The 16668-nt window shown below is 45.2% G+C and overlaps 1 protein-coding gene and 1 non-coding gene across 2 annotated transcripts in view; both read right to left on the reverse strand.

Annotated features, from left to right (window-relative positions):
- The window catches only part of LOC124545249 (scavenger receptor class B member 1), a 388675-nt gene that overhangs the window by 149018 nt on the left and 222989 nt on the right, over positions 1-16668 (reverse strand). The window lies entirely within an intron of this gene.
- On the reverse strand, positions 5853-5924 carry Trnaw-cca. Its single transcript has one exon. It is a non-coding gene; the product is annotated as a tRNA-Trp (tRNA).

A 16668-nucleotide genomic window follows, 5' to 3' on the forward strand; every position in this document is an offset into this window, starting at 1 on the left:
CGTCGGAATATGACTGGGTTGGCAACTGATCGGTATAAATGGAGAGGTTTCCTTTACTCGATTGATTGATTGATTGAGAGGGGTTATGGGACCAAACGGCGAGGTCATCAGTCCCGCGATTCTGAAATGAGTCATAGATGAAAGAGTGTCTGCGAAAGTGGACGGATCCAGTCGGGAGAGTCAAATTGTAAAATAATGAACAGCAAAACACGCAGTACGAGTAATGGCATAAAATGTGAGACCAAATACAAAAACGGGAAAAAGGGGGGCGGCCATGAGGTCACAGACCGAGAAGACTTAAAAGTGCCAACCACAACCAACCCGCCTCTGCTCCAAGACTACAGGAGAATCTTATATCTGGAAATACAGACCATTTTCACGGAGGAAACCGAGGACCAATTCAACCATCTACGAATCGTCTGATAATATCAAATTTAAGGAATCTGGAAGTCAAAACTCTAAGGGCCGGAAGAAGGGGACACTCTCCCAATATATCGTCAGTCTGGCTCCACAACCACATTGTGGGGGTGGGTCGCTACGTAGGAGGAAACAATGGATGAGACGGGTATGACCAGCGCGTAAACGGCGTAAAACAGTGGACTCGTTACGAGAGGAGCGGAAGGAAGAGTGCATAACTGCAGTAGACTCCTTGATTGTGCAGAGTTTATTACTGAGAGCAGTAGCGCTCCAGATAGCATTCCACTTTTGGGCAAAGAGAGATTTGACGTAGATCCGCATATCCGCACCTGGAATCATGCATGGTTAAGGGAAGTAAGTATCTGCTTCTCTAGCCAAACGGTCAGCCAGTTAATTCCCTGGGATGCCCACATGACTTGGGACCCAGAGAAAGACAACTGAACAGGCGGTATGTTCAAGGGCAGAGAGGTGGTCACGGATAACGGAGACCAAAGGGGGACGAGAGTAGCATAGGTCGATAGCCTGCAGGCTGCACATGGAGTCTGAACAAATTAAAACAGTGTGGAGGAAGGCCTTAGAAACAAAAAGGAGGGCCCTGTGAACGGCTAGAAGCTCTGCCGTGAACACGCTACATGGTTCCGGCAATAAATAGTGTTCGAAGCCAGTAGGACACGTGAAAGCGTGTCCCACCTTATCGATAGTCTTAAGAACCATCAGTGTAAAAGACGGTGGCACCCTGGAACTCTGCAAGGTTGGCACAGACAAGATGCCGGAAAACCTTAGTAGCGACGGAGGCCTTAGGAGCCTGGAATAGATCAGTCCTACTCCTTCACTCGATTGCGTCGGCATCGTTGCTTCATCGTATCTGAGTGTTATTGTCCGATTAAGCAAATTGTCTTCGTCTATAAACATAGATGTTAGTGTATCCCTGAACGATAGGCATTAATATTAATGATAGTCAACGCGAAGATTCAGTCATAGAAGGTACAAAATGGTGTAGGACGTCTTTATGATCTACCCTAGACGGGTTTATACAAAAACATGCCCGTAGGTTCATTTTTTTAAGTTCCCAGTCGTCAGGATTGCAAAAATATTTTTTGATAGACCAAGGTCTTTTGTATCTTCATCCTTGTCGAATTGTGGAAGTAGATCATTCGTGACCAAGCCATTGGTGAGAATGTGTCTTAACTCTGTCATTTTATTTTCAGATCGTTATCAGATGGAGTCAGATTTTCAATGAACATTTTATTAATCACGGAGCATATCAGAACTCTCTCTCTAGTTCACTTCACAATGAAACTGCCTGTCTTCTTTAGTGCACTCTGCATTGAACAACAGCCTCTAATGTGCCAGTCCAATTTCATATAACTTCCAGCATTAAACGGGAACAAATATGCTGATCTCCAAGTATGTAGTATCTGGTGAGCTGACTGTTCGGTTTTGACGGAAAATGCCTGAAATAGAGAGTGTATCCTGTAATAAATGAAACTGCAGAAGGAAGAGACTGTAGAGGTTCAGTTTGCTTTGTTACATGTTCGTTTATTTGTACGTATGGCATGGGAGGAGAGCCAGATTCTTGCTTTGAGTGAACGGCTTGCAGTCCTCGGAGATTGCGTTGCGGTTTGACTGGTCAGTTGCTAATATCCGCGGCTGGACCCAGGTAGCGGGTAACGGAATCGCGTGCCGAGCCGATCCGAGTCGCGTCGCGTGTGGTCTACCTCACAGGCGCTAGGTCGCTGCAAGGTTACTGCAGCCGTGCTTGCGAAACGTGAAAGGAGGTTTCCAACGGAGAACAGAACTGTAGATTAACATAACAACAAGTGCACTTAATTCTAGAGTTATGTTCGGGAGCCACAGAGTCAACGGTAAGTTCAAGCGAATGCAATAGAAAATAGTCGCATAGCACTGAAATAATTTGTAGGTTCTTTCTATCGCAGTGCGCCATATTCTTACTATTGTTGCCATCGTTTCGATGCCACTGGACAAGCCCTCCTCGGAACTATTATTCACTAATCCGCATGTAATGCTGACGTTGACTCGACATTTTACTAACAAGGTTATAACATGAGTGTAATTTGCGCTTTTCTGCTGTGATGCCTATAAATGGTTTGCTTGTCTACTTTCTTTCGTGTGCCGGCTGATCTTTCTAATTTTGTTCTATAAAATGACTGAAGTCTTCCTTGTAACTGCACGGATACAATTTTCAATTTTATACGATTTTTAGCATGCAGAGAAACAGGGCAGAGGAAGTATACCAGCAAGGATTTAGTCACGGCCAGGAAACACCTCGCTAATAACGTGTTCAGCGCCTCAGATCTTGATAATGGCTTCATTTTGGCGAGGAAGGGAGACCACAAATTTATCCAGATATGCTGGATGCATCTGAAGCTACTCATAGACGACTGGATCAGTACAACTACCAAATTGTGTATATGTTGACTGCTACAGTCGTAGATATTTTCTACGAGATTAAGATGGGTAGTTATGATGGACTTAGGTGTGTTAGGATGCCCACGTGTTTGTGAAACTAGGCATAAATGTCTGCAAGACCTACTTACACAACTGCTGTCGTCTTTGAAGACGGGGCGTAACCACAGCAGATACATCATGAAACTGTGAAAGAGAGGGCACCACTTGGACCCAGAATATTTATTTAAACTTCTTCGTGGCCATCTTCACGGTATCCTGAATGAGGTGGCTCAAGTCATGATAAGAAAAACACCCCAAAACAGAGCTATCTCCAAGAGGAATTATACCCTATACACATTGCGGGTGCGGAGGCCTGTGCATTTTACGGTTTGCATTATTTGGAAAGCGGGGAAATAACTACTAGTAGGACACGCCCCCAATGAGCTACTTTCCAGTTTCTGTTTTGTTTGGCGCACCGAAGACGTGCAGCTTTATACGATGCTGCGACCAGTGGCCTCTCGCGTGGTGACGAACGCCAAATGCCTGTTTCATGCAATATTCGCTCGAACGGAGGTTAAGATGTACCTCCATTCACTGATAGCCCCCGAGCGTCATTGACACGGCGTGACATTCGTCACCAGTCCCTGCGCTAGTATATGTTTACAGCCACTGTTCTAATGCCGTGCTACATGGTTGCGAATGGTAAGCTGTTCATTGTAGAATCGCTGGACAGTATGCCAACAAATCTGGCACCTTCACTCACTGTGTGGTCATGGACATGTCCAATTTCAGCCACGCATTCTCTACGTCTACCGAACTTACTGCACAAATTTATAAAACCGATTGGTAGATACCAGTTCCCCGCCATGGCTTCCGTTGGTGGCGGAGGGTCATCTGTCCACCTAATGCTAGTTCTACACCGTGTGCGGCGCTCCAAAGCGACCAGCTTGCTTTTTTAAGAGAAGTCCAGTAGGTCAGACGCGAGAGGAGTGTGCGGACTGTAGCATATTTGGGCGGCTCCGCGCTCAGTTTGTCCCGGAGGGTGTACGTGGTCAGTGGCAGCGGGTGCTTACGTAACGGAGACCGGCTGGACAGGCCAGCAAGCCAGACGAGTGGAGCGGGGCGGGGCGACTAGCAGTTTCTCTGGCGCGCGGCTCCTGGTCTCCATCTGACGGCTGCAGCCGTGGGAATCGGCAGCTGCCAGCCACTGCTCTGCCCGCGATAAACACGCCACCGAGCTGGAACAGCACGTGCGTATGCACGGTGCTTATCCACTCTTCCGGCTCCAACAAGAGTAGCACGCGATGGCTAACAGGCTGATTGCTGGTCAAGCTGACCCCATGCACACCAACTCAACGAAACGATGACAGCTGGTGTCATTGATAACCTGTACAAGGATAATTTTGCTACTGAAAAAACGTCGTCTAAACCACCGAAAAGTATTGAAATGTGTTGTGTGTTTCAAACGACAATTATGAGGTTACGGAATAACAGTACGTCAAGCGGTTGGGCCTCGTAATCTGGCGATAGCGTTTCTGTAAACCGAGAGATCGCGGTATCGAATCCTGGTCGGACTAGGGATATTTTCAGTTCGCGTCAAATCTAACCTTCACCACTCAACGATATAAGGAAGCGCCATAAAAGACACCCGGTTCATATTCCAAGTTGTACCCCAAGGTGGCTTGTGAAGTACAAGGAGTGGACAACAATATGGAAACACCAAAAATAGAGGCTTTCAAAAAAACTTCCAGTCGTCTCAGAATGGATAAATATAGGTGCTGTATTGCATTCAGTGGAATATTATACCATTCTGTCTCCAAAACTGTGGATAGTTTAGGTAACTATCATGGAAGTGGATGGCTATCACGCACCCTTCTCTTAGAAGTAGGCCATAAAGGATCAGTAATAGAGATGTGCCGACAGATGGCTAATTTAAATGTGACAGTTCATCCTGATTATCGCCAAACAAATCCTGGACTATACGAACTGTGCCCTGTCGTCTTTGAACACAGCATCCACATTGATGAACATTGTACCATGGATAGGACCACATCAGCCCAGATGTTCACATCATCCTTGCTGTAATGCAGCCTTGCAGAATAACAATGGGGCCCATAAAATACCATGATGTGGCTGTCCAAATCATCACTGAGCTCCTGCCATGTTTCATTCCTGGGAGGTAAACTCGCCCGGAAATTGGAAACAGTGTGGAACAAGACTTGTCAGAGCAAATGACTTTGTTCCATTGCTCCACAGTCCAAGTTCTATGGCTTCGGTTGCACGTTTACCTGTTATGGGCATTTACATCACTGATGAGTGGGTTTGGAATTTCATCTCGCCCTGAAATTCCCTTCTTATGGAGCTCACTTCGTATTGTTTTGATGTGGACAGGGTTCGCAAGTGACACATTCTGTTATTCAGCGACTTTTGCAGCTGTTCTCCTCTTGTTTTTCTACACATCCTTCGACGAAATTCCATCACGATCACTCAACACACTTTCGCTCTCGCTGTGATTTAGCGGATGATGTTTTTTCGATTTCCCTGTGTGCAGTATAAATCTTCGATACGATGGCCTTGAAACAGCAACAAGTGAAAAACAGGGCATCTAGTGGTAAGGCCTATGCCTGGAAACCGGGAAATCTCGGGATCTACTCCTGGTCGGACCACGGAAAATCTTCATTTTACTTTTCATCTAGTCGTCACTGCTCATCGAAGTGAGGGGGCGCCAGGAACGATGTGGTTGTATTGTAGGTGCTCACACCGTATGGTGGGTTGCTGACTGTAGATGTCGATGTATTCGAACGCTGAATCCGTAGAATCTTAACAACAGTTCCTTCAGAGGTCTACAGCGGTTACGTTTCTCCAGACTACTGTCTCTTTCATCGGGGTAACTGTATCTCAGAATGCGAAAATTGCACTAGTAGCTTTTTTTCAAGCAAGTTCTGTTCGTCCGTTCTCTGTAATCGTTTGGTATCTAATTAAGCTGACGTACTCGCCTATGGCTTTCGTAAACGAAAATTTCATTGTGACCCCGACGTGATTTGAACACGCAACCTTCTGATCTGGAGTCAGACGCGCTACCGTTGCGCCACGGAGTCGACGCTGCTTAGGTCTTATCATGAATAGGTTCCTCCAACACTTACTGTACCGTTCAGACCTAAGAAATAATGACAGTAGGATCCACGAGACACTTGTCCCAGATGTACTTGCTCTGGCGGGGGTGTAACTCAGTGCTTCGCATGCAGAAAGTCCTGGGTTCAAATCCCAGCTCCTCCAATTTTTGTTTCTCCGTGCAGCAGTACATGAAAACTTTTGCCTATCACCATATTCTATAAAATTCAGTGCACAAGATTCGTCCCCCAAGCAAGTGGATTTCGTACAGTTCGACCTCATGGCGGGAGGACGATGACCTGCAAGACCCTGGGCTGCGATCTTCCGCGTTAGCATCTCTCGGTTCAGCGCCGCGCCAACCTATCTAGACAGCGTTATCTGCTAGCCCCATCGACATAAAGTTACTACGCTCCGTTCCAGCTGTGTCACTGGCCGTTTGCGTAAACGGTCGTTAGTATCTGCTTTCGATCTGCGCTTTCTGCTCGCAGGCGGAACAGCTACCTGCCTGCGTCTGCTGCGGGCTTTCTCGCAAGCATCGGAGCGAGGCCGACTGTTTCCGTCTGCGGCAACGAATCATCTTGGCAGGTGCCTGCGCTCTGCTCATGCTACTGCTCTCCTCGTTCCATTTCAAGTGTGCCAGACAGTTGTTGCTACACTATGTGATCAAAAGTATCCGGACAGCTGGCTGAAATCGACAGTGCTGGAATTCGCTATGGTGTTGGCCCAGCCTTAGCCCTGATGGCAGCTTCCACTCTCTCAGGCACATGTTCAGTCAAATGCTGAAAGGTTTCTTGGGGAATGGCAGCCCATTCTTCACGGAGTTCTGCACTAAGGAGAGGTATCGATGTGGATCGGTGAGGCCTGGCACGAAGTCGGCATTCCAAAACATCCCAAAGGTGTTCTATAGGATTCAGGTCAGGTCTCTGTACAAGCCAGTCCATTACAGGGATGTTATTGTCGAGTAACCACTCCGATACAGGCCGTGCATTATGAACAGGTGCTCCATAGTGTTGAAAGATGCAATCGCCATCCCCGAATTGCTCTTCAACAGTGGGAACCAAGAAGGTGCTTAAAACATCAATGTAGGCCTGTGCTGTGATAGTGCCATGCAAAACAACAGGGGGTGGAAGCTATGACCACAACACCACCGTCTCCGAAGTCTCCGAATTTAACTGTTGGCACTACACACTGTGGCAGATGACGTTCACCGGGCATTCGCCGTACCGACACCCCGCCATCGGATCGCCATATTCTGTACCGTGATTCGTTACTCCACACAACGTTTTCCCACTGTTCAATCGTCCAATGTTTACGCTCCTTACACCAAGCGAGGCGTCGTTTGGCATTTGCCGGCGTGATGTGTGGCTTATGAGCAGCCGCTCGACCATGAAAGCCAAGTTTTCTCAGCTCCCGCCTGACAGTCATAGTACTTGCAGTGGATCCTGATGCAGTTTGGAATTCCTGTGTGGTAGTCTGGATAGATGTCTGCCTATTGCACATTACGGCCCTCTTCAACTGTCGGCGGTCTCTGTAAGTCAACAGACGAGGTCGGCCTGTACGCTTTTGTGCTGTACGTGTCCCTTGACGTTTCCAGTTCACTGTCATCCGAAACAGTGGACCTAGGAATGTTTAGGAGTGTGGCAATTTCGCGTACAGATGTATGACGGGTGACACCCAATCACCTGACCACGTTTGAAGTACGTGAGTTTCCCGGAGCGCCCCATTATGATCTCTCACGATGTCTGATGACTACCGAGGTATACGGAATACCTGGCAGCACAATGCAATATGAAAAACATATGTTTTTGGGGTGTCCGGACACTTGATCACTTTGTGTATTTCAAACCCTGGATGCTCAAGACAACTTCCATCACAAATGCTGGAAAGTATATGCAAGATTTGCTCAAAAAGCTACGCAGGATTGCAGTAAAATGAAGTGCTCTAAACCACTCACCTGAAGTGGACTATCTGGTCTCTTGGCTCTGCATTCTCTCTACCTCTAGTGGGATTAAGTGTAAACTTTAGTCTACTACTTTGTAACGGGGTGCACAAATCCCCCATTTCACTATTTGGACGTTCTAAATCATGTTTTGACAACGGAGACATTTTTTACGTTTTGCTACAGTTTCGGTCATTTCTCCTATATAATGGCAGGTAAGCCTTTCAACATATGAGGGCGTGCTGAAAAGTAATGCCTCCGAATTTTTCATACGAAAACTCTTAATGCTTTTTAAATAAGAGAACCCTTGCCAACATTCTGCGCCTTTGTTCTAAATGTCTATTCTCTGCATCTTGTGGGCTCCAAACTGCAGCGTGTAACATGGCGGTGTGCGATGAAAGGATGTCGACGCGTGAGAAACAGCTTATTGTAAACGAGTTTCGATTTAGGTGAATTCGTCCACACACTGAACATCCTCTCTCTTTCAGCATGGCAACACGAGCGCTACAACATCTGTAACAGTCCGACAACTTGGGTTCATTGTCATTGATCTTGCTCTAGTCGGCCCCAAGTTGGCTCCATCCGATTGTCATCTGTTTCCAGAACTTTCGAGGACATCACACTGATAGTGATGAAGTGGTGGGGGTGACGTTGTGGCTCAGCCATTCCGTCAACAAAGTCAAACATTCTACAGTGACGTTATCAACAAGCTGGTCTCCCGTTCGAGAAATGTGTTCGTCGCCAGGGCAACTATGTTGAGGAACGCATGTAAACATGAAGAAGAAAGATTTAAAACGTTAATAACGTGTGTTTTATCTAAAAATCTGTAACAGTTCCACATAAGAAATTGGAGGCATTACTTTCAGCTCACGCTCGTAAATGTATTCTTCAGCAGTAGGTGAACACGAAAAAGTGAGGGGTTCGGTTTAAGGAACTGAAGGGGCATCCAAGGTCTGCCTACATTAGTACACATTAGTTTTCTCTTGGAACCTGTAAGAGACGTCAGAGAAAATGGAGCTTGCCTAAAGTAACTAAAGTTATTGGGTTGTTCACTAAAAGCTGTATTGGAAGAGGAGAACAGTTTAATGTTGAAACAGGCAGACCTACAATTTTGGGTAAAGATCTTGAAGAGGAGGTGGAAGTATTTTCTTGCTGTGGTGACTTCTTCAGCCATCCTCGTAATGTTCAAATGTGTGTGAAATCTTATGGGACTTAACTACTAAGGTCATCAGTCCCTAATCTTACACATTACTTAACCTAAATTATCCTAAGGACACACACACACACACACACACACACACACACACACAAACACAGACACAGACACAGACACACACACACACACACACACACACACACACACACACACACACACACACACACACACACACACACCCATGCCAGAGGGAGGACTCGAACCTCAGCCGGGACCAGCCGCACAACCCATGACTGCAGCTCCTTTGACCGCTCGGCTAATCCCGCGCGGCTCCTCCTAATGACTTATGAAGAATTTCCATAGAATTAGCAGAGAGAAGTGACACTGAAAACCTTTCAAAAACATAATTGCCGGGAAAAGTGAGTTGGTCTTTTTCTTAAACGCTCTGAAAGCAAACTGTGAGAAAGGAAGCCTATTTGTGTACCCTGTAACAGGGCTTACCAGGCTATTGCGTTGAGCAAATACTGTAATCTTCTGCAAGATGTTATATTACACCAGTTTTGAAACCACGTTATATTTTCTCTCATTTAATACCCATCGAGGCGCGTTGTAATATAAGGTAATTTTAGTGTGAATTTGTGGCAGCGAATTGCAGCCGTACCCGTAAGTCAGGCGCAGACTTGCTGATAATACCTACTTGCAACGTCAAGCAACGAAGTACGTCGGGCCGACACGGGCGCAAGATTGCCGAAACGGCCAGCACAGCGGAACTGCAAGAAAACTCTTCGCAAACCAACATCGAAATGTTTCAGTACCTGACTTGAAGAGGCGCATTCGGAAGCATATGCGCCCTGGCGATTATGAATACTGGAGCAGTCAAGTAACAATAATGTCTTTAGTGTCACAGCTCTCCTGAATGACGGTGCTGTGCTACACGGCTAGCCATATAAAGCTTCCCACAGAAGACCACAGTTCGGGTCTGTGGGTGGGCCACGGTTCGACCCTCTGAGTTGGCAAGAGACTCGGAGCGAGCCAGCCAGCAGCGGGTCAGACCAGGCCTTCTAACAGCACGGTCGACTCCTGCTCTAAGGCAGGAGGGTCGCATCCCGGCTGCTGCAGAGGATGTCCACCCACCAGCTTCCACCTTTCGCCTTTGCGGGGAGCGGGTCGGCGCGGCCCGAGTGGCACTTGTCACCGGAGGTCGGCGCCCGACCGGCATCGGAAGATTCACTGCTGGGGTAGCGCGCGTCACCGCGGCTGTCGCAACTGGGCCACGGGCAACGGGGCTGCGTCCGTAGCAAAGCAGAGCGACCAAACCGCCGAGTGAGCGGAATTAAACATGATCGCGACAACGGACACCAGCACCGCCTGATGCATAAGAAAAATGTTTACAGATTGTCGCAGCGTCTGCCTGCAGTTGTGATCTGCCCAACGCCCTGCCCCAAAGCCTCCACGCCTGCATTCCCGTACCTCTGGCACCTCCACCTTTTTCTGTTTTTTTGTTTTTTTTAGTATTTCTTTGATCACTTTTGCAATGGGTTCGATTCTGGTAAATGTAATGTTTTCTGGTAATTTTTTCGTAATAACTTGTCATCAGTTTTCTAAGAGTAAAATGTAAATGCTGCATAACATTGTGAAGTTAACACTAAAAGCTTTTAAAACGTGAATTTTTTATGATTTTCTATTTTAAAGAGATAGAAATCACAAGGGAGTCCAGTTTAGGGCACTTTCTTGTTTTATTCATTGTACCGAGATCGATGATTGTTAACCCTGTGTCAGTAGTGAATATGATTTATCATAATTAATAACGAAAGCTGACAGGTGTGAACTTTATGATAGTAGAGGCAAAAACTTTCCACTTAACATGGATCCCGGAATGCGCCATTAGCGAGATAATTGCGAATGTTTGGTTACCAGTAGTCACTGCGTTAGTATGAAGTACTGATCTTGTTAGTACACATGTATTGTATTGTATATTAACCGGTGACCTAGAAACGACGGAGAGGCTTCTGTCCCCGCCGCAGCCGCACTGGTCCACAACCCCAGACGACTACCGCAGTCCACTTCACTCCTCCGCCGCCCCACACCGAACCCAGGATTATTGTGCGGTTCGGCCCCCGGTGGACCCCCCAGGGAACGTCTCACACCAGACGAGTGTAACCCCTGTGTTTGCGTGGTAGAGTAATGGTGGTGTACGCGTACGTGGAGAACTTTGCGCAGCTATCGCCGACATAGTGTAACTGAGACGGAATAAAGGGAACCAGCCCGCATTCACCGAGGCAGATGGAAAACCGCCTAAAAACCAACTACAGACTGGCCGGTTCACTGGACCTCACACAAATCCGCCGCTCGGATTCGTGCCGGGGACCAGGCGCTCCTTCCCGCCCGGAAAGCCGTGCGTTAGACCGCGCGGCCAACTGGACGGGTTAGTACACATGTATTTGAAATGTAAAATTTTCTATATAGTCCCCATCAAATTGGGCTCAAATTTCACCTATTGCTTGTGGCTGGCTGGGTCGAACTGTTAGAGGGACGGAGGGAGTCCCAATTTGGAATATCTGGGAGGTAATTTCCCGTTCCTACATTTGCACAGGTTCAAAGGAAAACGTCCCGAAATCCTTGGTCAGAATCCGAGGGGAGAGGAGGCACTATTTTTAGTTGTATTCTGGGACCTTGAGCCCCAGACTAAATAATTATGTTAATTCCAATTGAAGGTAATAGTGCGTATGACTTGCTCAACATGCGCAGTATTGTATTGTTGTTATGTGCTTCTGAATTAACTATGGAGATGAAGCGAATGATGGTTTTCGGAGTAAATGCTGTCGGTGTAGATTACACCTGCGTTTCAGTTGCTATTATCTATTTACTCATTTAGAATTATGTAGTTTGTGCTGTCGAAGACTACAGAGCGCGTATTTAATACTAATGCAGACCTGTGAACTTCATTATACATTCGGAGCAGCAGTGCATGGCTGTAAGTCTCTGAAGGATAGCAATTCGAGAGGTATTCTCGTTTCGCAGAAAAAGGAGAGACGCTTTGAATGCCTTATCCTCCATCGTTCGGCATACTTGTCTTATTTGGATGTTCAAGGCAACTGCCACAGTGCCGTGTGGTGACCTGGAGGTCGGAGGGACCTCTTCTCTTCTGCCTCGAAGCCTTTGTATGCAGCGCAAAAATTGGAGGTATCGTTCTAAGAACAGTAATTTTGAGGAAAAATGACACCTGCAAACGACGTGCCACGGTTGAGTAGTTGGCAGCCCCCTGTTTGCCTGCAGTCGGACCAGTGTGGAATCCCAAGAAGCCGACGAGTTGTCAGTGCGGTGGCACAGATTACGTCACGGGAAAATTTCCCAGTCTGACCCCACAGATGGCTATCGGTGTTAAGGCTATCGTACCATAAATTGCATGTGCTGTGCACCACTATTCGCAAGTAAGTTGCAGCGTCGAGGAAAAGATGAGATAATTTAACAACATTATCACATTGTTTATTGTGTTTCAACACCTAGATCTACTGTACGTCTGTATTCTACTGGTCGCCGTACAGCGTGCAGTGGAATGTACATACTGAAATACACAATTTTATTTCTTTCCTGTTCCATTCACGAATGATACATTAGAAGAAAGACTGCTGGTACCAGTCATCGTAGTTACTAATTCCTTTAACATTACTGTCATAGTCATTTTGCGAGATGTGTACTGAAGGACTACTGTACATTTTGAATTTGTATTCAGTAACGTTATTTAGTCATATTAAGGTAGGCCAGTGAGCGAAATATATCGAGAATATTCTCATAGGCCACAAAACAACATTTAAAGCTTATTTGGAGCTGTGTGAATTGTGGAGACCACACCACTAAAGATACTCTTACTAACGCTGAAGCGTTTTTGATTTTAAATGCGCGAAACAGAGTTTTGGAAACGTGTGTGTGGACGCTACCACCAACAGCGTAAGAGAAAATTTGACTTTCGTCGTTTTTCCGTTCATCGATTTTAATATCGGAAGGAGGACGCTGTTTTATAGCGGGCGGTAATATTTGCGGATACTTTCATCATTGGCTTGTAACTATCTTCAAATCGTCGCCTGATTGTGTTATTTGTCGACCCAGTAAACGTCTGAACTCATATGGACATTATTTTTTTGATGTTAAATATTTCGTTAGCGACTCGTTCCAATTTGAATAGTCGTAGCCATCTTATATGCCGCCAATTATTCTAGAGTTTTTCGTAAACGGTAAAATGAGTGAGGAATACCAACGTATTCCAAGAGAGTACTTTGTCTCTCGTCACGTACCTACGTGATGTCTGAGGCCTAAGGCGAAAGTCACGGTAGATCCCAACGACGTGGTTCTAGGCGCTCAGTCCGGAACAGCGCGACTGCTACGGCCGCAGGTTCGAATCCTGCCTCGGGCATGGATGTGTGTGATGTCCTTAGGTTAGTTAGGTTTAAGTAGTTCTAAGTTCTAGGGGACTGATGACCACAAATGTTAAGTCCCATAGTGCTCAGAGCCATTTGAACCATTTGAACCAACAGCGTGTGTGTCTTTAAGGCTTTCCGCGATTACTTGTGCGTGTCCAACACAGATGGAAAATTAAATGATACTTTGACAAAGAGAGAATGAAACTATTATCTAGGTTTGTACACCACTGGATTCACTCTTTATGTGGTGTAGATGGTTAAATGAAAAAGGTCCGACGTCAAGTTTCTTTGAGCGAAAGAAGGGTAATTTTCTTTTCCTAAGTCTTCGTGCCTGCAATGTGTGTACTAACTGTTCTTGCTTTTTTTTTTCTCCCTGCTAACCATCAGCTAGCAGTGTAAGGCTGTAACGGCTGCAGCTTACTCACTAATGTGAAGCCCAGAACATACATATGGATGGCATGAACGAAAGCAATGCGACTCTGATGCTGAACACCTGCTTAGGAACTTTTGCATTCGTAGTATCCCCCACATTCATTCACTTGCTAGTGCACAAACCGCTACATTCTTTCCTGTTGGACACTCAGCTTGGCCTAACGGAAATAGGAGGAAACATCTGCTCAAGCGGGAATTCTAAACCACAATGACTACTGCCAGCAAAGCTTTTACAGGTGTTTGCCCCTGATACTTATTTTTAGCTTTCTTTTATTGAACCGTACTACCGACAGTTTGGTAAAATATGAAATATACGTACAGAGATGTCTCAAAATAAAATGTTTCATCATTGATTTAAAATTATTTCACAATGTCTATAAGAGTACAGTACATATAGCTAAGGAAAAATGACTTACTAACCGGGGACAAGACTGAAAATTAACTCAGCAGAAATTAGAAAGCGTATACCGGAAGCTTCGTGTGAGTATTCAACCACAAAAAACATGAAGCAAAAAAAGGCATTGTATATTTGGGGATCTTCATGACATGGTAAGATAGGAGCACTTGTGGGCAGGGGCACCTTCGATTTCACAAGGTTTTTCAGTAAGCGATTTTGCTGTGTTCCGAAGAAACTGCAGGAAAACAGCAGTTGGTTCACATCACCTTCTTCACTGTTCTGACAGCCGCAGAAAGATTTTTCCTTGATGCGTATGCCATGCAAGTGGGTTGGAGTTTAACCGTGGTTAATACGTGTTAGTACCAAGGTTCCTACTCACCTAAAATTCTCGAACTCAGGGGGTGCTTCCAATTCCTGGTACTATTGATCGTTACGGTGGACTGTAAGGTGTCTTAGAAGCAGGAGCTCTGTCAGTGTCTTAGAGCTTGGAGCTCAGTCACCTGTTCCCTAAAACATTAGAGTCATATAAAAGAGACCGAAATGAACGGGCGCCTGGCGGGGTTTCAAAAGCAACCTGCTCCGCGACGACGCTCAGCAGTACAGTTTAGGGGAAAGCGATACTGCGCCGCCAACTCGTTGAGCAACAGACACCTAAGAAACACCGAGTCGACCTGGTATTTCGCCAGCTCAGTAAGTGTGTTATATTGATATCGGTTGGCCTACGGAGGGAAAAAAGAGAGGGAAGCGTGTAGAGGTCATAACAGTTATACGAAACCAATTGATAGAGTACACGTCGAATCAGTTACCAATTTTCATTTACTTTTAAACTTCATCCATGTCTCGATACCGTTGAGAATATCTTCTTCAGAAGAAAAAGGGGTTATTTGGATTACATTACATTACGTAAGACATGCTACATCTATCTCTAGCTGAGGAGCTAAAGTCACTTACGGACAATATAAAAATTCCGTTAAAAATATAAAATAAAAACAGAATCGAATAGGCAAACGTCATACTAGTCGTGTCGAAAGTATTTTATTAATTGGCAACTTACAGTTGCTACTAACATCAGTGTTGAAGACAGAGTAACGAGAAACTGTGTGATCTGGTGTATAACACTGACACAATATCGTGTGTAGCTCCATCTTTTGCAGCGGACTGCGGGAGACAGAGATAAAATAGAACACGGGTGAAACACTGACAGCTTTTGGAAGAACGATCTAGACGATCACTCAGAATTTAATGGGCAGGGGTGAAAAACATCTAATATGATATAGCAGGCGTGTAAAATTATTACGTTATAACATAAAGTGAAAACCAAACGAAATTTATGGATTTAGACTGGTACGTACTCGTGTACTGTTGTACTCGTGTACTGGTTATTTCCTTCTTTCTTTCGTCTGATTTGTCTACATTCCTACAATATTCAACCATCGTGCTCGTGGTGTCCCGTTCAGACCATCGGATCCTACGGGAACAAGCTGTTCCGTTCAGCGACAGTGGTGCAATTAGTAACTTATACTTACCCACAGATTCCTAATATTTTTGTTTATCCTTATTGCTGTGTAAGATAGAGGTATTAAAACAGACAAAAATACTTCGAAACGCGCAAAGTCTTACGATTATTTGTGTATACTTTTTGTTAGGTTCGTGTACGCATTTTTAAACACACAATTAGTTGACTATATGATGAACCCAACAGAAAAGGGAGGAAAAGTCTGTAGTACACCATATGAAAAGGAGACATCTCCATGTGGACATTTCCTCCCGTATCAGACGAACATTAAGCAAATTGGAGCCCCAAGCTGAAGTAATCATCTGAAAAAAAAAATATTAGGGGAATGTTCTAATTAGTTTCCTTTCCCTTCTGTTATCGCCTGAGTGTAATTTTTTTCAGATTTATCAACTTCAAATGTCAGAAAATATGGTTTTCACGTTTTTGTTCTTTAAGTGTTCAGTTGATTCATACAAGGATTAGCGTAGATCACTACATGTTGAAGAGGCCTTTAACAGAATTTACCTACCTGGTTGGACAATTACTTTGACACCATGCACAACTTTTTGTGACTCATTATATTTCCATTATATTATAGTATTAGAAAGACTTCAGTAGACCTTATACTACTTCTCGAAAATCTTGCTATGTGTTTTATGAAAAAAGTATAAAGAGATCTTTCACAATCGTTTAGAATGTAGGGAAAGTTATCCGCTAGAATAAAAGTATAGAAGACATGCTTCTTGGTGCTTATTTCACGGTATCTAGAAGAACTACTTTGGGAACTAAGAAACGAAACATCGTAGGTTCCACCGACGACGGGTCTAACTTACCGGGCGAGGTGGCACGATTGTAAGCAACTGACCACATAAGAGGAAATGGGACAGTGCAGAC

The sequence above is a fragment of the Schistocerca americana genome, chromosome 8, assembly GCF_021461395.2.
Source record: "Schistocerca americana isolate TAMUIC-IGC-003095 chromosome 8, iqSchAmer2.1, whole genome shotgun sequence".
Lineage (NCBI taxonomy): Eukaryota > Metazoa > Arthropoda > Insecta > Orthoptera > Acrididae > Schistocerca > Schistocerca americana.